We start from the raw sequence: 3,160 nt of genomic DNA on the forward strand, positions 1-3,160 counted from the left end.
CAGATAATAAAAATCCAGAGTCTAGTCCTAAACTCAGTAAAGCATGGTATGTCACTTACTCTAGGAACTAAGGTACTCATGGCAATAATCACAAAACGTAAACATGGATACATAACAAACGCCCAACAGATCATGTTATGGGTATCAAACCGTGACATACCAAAGGCAAACATGATCATTGCTTGCAGTTATAAAATACTATGCATATCCAATTGACAATATCATAAAAAGATAAGTCAAGAGGTACCCGCCTCAAAAATGGAGATCGTATCCGAAAGATCCCACGTCGAGACACTCGTCTCGAATCCAAGTCCTGCAAATCATATATTATACAATTTAGCTAACAGATAAGCAACAAGTGGCTAGACCTAAAGATCCAAGCCTTCAGGAAAAATAACCTTATTCCAAATCGATCATTATTATCCTCAATAAATGATTAGCTTCCACAACTCTTACCCATGAATCACTAATTACCATCTATTCAATTCTGCCAACAAGGAACTGTACGAATCCAACCCATGACTATTAATCATAATTATTAATCTAATGTTTCCGATACAACCATATATTCATCTAAATCAACCAATCACTAGTGAACCAAACCTCAACAAGAAATAAAAATCAAATCTCATCTCGTATCAACTAATTAATCAAATTCCAAATTGATACCAATCCAAATCAAAATAAGTATGACTTAATCAACTCAAATTCTCATTTCAGACCCATATCTCCTCATCAACTAGTTAATCAATCCAACACAGAAATGAATCAAATTCAACACTTACCCAAATTGGGATTAACCACCACTGATCCAAGACCACAAGGCACAACTTCACCTGCCGGAATCACCACACTCTTCCTCTTCAATTACAGGTGTTGATCACAAATCTAGCGATGTAAACGTCCAGCCCACAGTGTTGTGGTCGCTGAAATCAAGCATCCCTTCTCCAAGATTACTGCTACCATCGTCAACCAAAGAGAGAAAAGATGAACCAGCAACTAGGGTTAGGTGCCAATCGAAGAAGATCAAGAGAAGGAGGTTTAGTCGAAGCTAGCTTACCCCCTGAACCTTAAATGTCCACCCTCGCCGGCGATCGGTTGGTAACCGCGGCACCAAATCAGTGCTAGGGCAGAGGAAACAGTCGGCGCTAGGGTTCTGATGTCGGCGCTAGGGCACTGGAATTAGATCAACTCCGGTGCTCGGTTCCTGTCCCCGACCCGAAGAGGCGAAGGCTTGGCGTTGCTCTCTTACACTGGTGTCGGCTGTGGTGACCGAGGCGACGCGAGAAAGGGCGGCGGCGGCGCGTCAGGCACATTGGTGGCGTCGGGATCGCGGTGTGTGGCCGAGACAGCTAGGGCACGGTGCTAAGCCGAGGGAAATCGAATAAGAGGAAGAGGAAAGGTGAGGCTCGAGAGAAGCTGGAGAGGTGCGAGGCTTTCCCTTGGCCACTGCCTTTGCACCGGAGGGAAAGAAACAGACGCGAGCAGTGAGCAGCGAGCAGCGCATCGGTTTTGGGAAGAGAAGGAGAAATGGTCGGAGTGTGGCTAGGGCGCGCAGCGCAGATCAAGGAAGAAACGGGGAAGAAAGGGAATAAAGAAAAAGAAAAGGAAATGATTAAAGAAAATAAACATTTCCTCGTTTAAACGGGGTAGCCTAAACAGGCTTTCTCGGGCCCCGTTTTTATCCCCGCTAACTCGTTCGTACGAGCTTCGAAAAATTCCCGAAAAATTTCCAAAAATTCAGGAAAATTCCCTTATTATTATTTTCTATTTTCCGGTATTTTACAACTAAGGTTGAGTTGCCGAGTGTCGAGGTCAAGCTCTCAAGGCCAAGTTGCCGAGTGAAAGAGATTTCAAGGCATGTGATGAGCGTAGTTTCCTTAAAATAGATTCATCCTTCTCCGATGATGTTTTGAGGTTATGATGATGTTTGTTTCCTAGATACAACTAAAATACCATGTCGACAACCAATCATTGGTTATTCATGGTGAACGGAGTGTGTACTCGACTGCTATCATAAAATTCTACCGAGTGAAATGCACGGTGGAGAGAAATTTTAGGACAAAGGTGGAAGAATTTCTTTGCTATTGCTTATTTCTTCTTACTCAAGATCTAGCTTCCTTATATATGAGTGTCTCCCCTTTAACTGTGTCAAATATTATTGCCATATTGCCCAAATCGAAACGTCAACCATAGTTGGCCATTTCACCCAAGCGGTTACGAATATGCCATTAACTTCAATTAATACATCTGTTATGCACTCGATTAAGTAGCAAAAGTGTATTCACGTGGCAAAATGTTAATTGATACACTTGGCCAAATTTTGCCCCAATCGATTTAACATTCAACTCGTCATGTCATGCTCACATACGAGTCAACTTAGTTCAGTGCAATTCAGACCCTGAATTTGCACTCCTTTGTACACTCATGCGTAAGAGAGAGCCTCTCTCTATGCATTTGTTCACAAACTACATTGCTTGTGAAACAATATAAACCAACAAAAGTGCATTGAAACTTTCAATGTGAGACTAAAGTATCATTCATAATGGAGTCTCTTTCCTCTTCATCTCTTTTCCATTCACTTATATCCAACAATTCTCCCACATGAATAGAAAATGTACGTAATAGCATTCGGTAGTTGAGTCCAGTATAGAACAGGTAGGATTTTATCCTTTGAACCTTCCCTTGTGAAGATTTGTTTACTTACTGGATGACAGTACATACGATGTCCTTTAATTATTCTGTCATTTGTATATGCATTGACATATCTCACCCAAGACTCTCCCTTATACAACTCATTTCTCATGAGTGTGTTCGTTCTTGTCCATGAACACGCTAGGTTCTATAAAAAGAAGAATTGTTGTAATTGAGGCACATCTGCTAATGATATGCAATGAGTCAGACAACCTCTCCTTCCCTAGTTTGAGTGATCAAGTCGAGGTCGAGGAGTCATAGGTTGGCATTGCCCTGCCCATAGGTATTCCTCCAAGTAGACTTATCATCGATTTTCATCGGAATGACTGCTTCTCCACCGTAAATGAGGTGGAACGGAGTCATTCCCTTACTTTCCCGAGGAGTGGTTCAGTAGGCCTAGAGGATAGCCAACAATTCATCTACCCATCTTCCTTTAATGTGGTCCAACTTAATTTTTATCCCCGGA

General features: G+C 42.0%; 1 long non-coding RNA gene across 1 annotated transcript; it reads right to left on the bottom strand.

Moving 5' to 3' along the window:
• Positions 1 to 252: 252 nt before the first annotated feature.
• Positions 253 to 1,584, bottom strand: LOC122045466. The gene is made up of 3 exons (XR_006129988.1): positions 1,061 to 1,584; positions 786 to 956; positions 253 to 313 (listed from the first exon to the last, which is right to left on the bottom strand). It is a non-coding gene; the product is annotated as an uncharacterized LOC122045466 (long non-coding RNA).
• Positions 1,585 to 3,160: the final 1,576 nt, after the last annotated feature.

Source organism: Zingiber officinale, chromosome 2B (assembly GCF_018446385.1).
Source record: "Zingiber officinale cultivar Zhangliang chromosome 2B, Zo_v1.1, whole genome shotgun sequence".
Taxonomy (NCBI): Eukaryota; Viridiplantae; Streptophyta; class Magnoliopsida; order Zingiberales; family Zingiberaceae; genus Zingiber; species Zingiber officinale.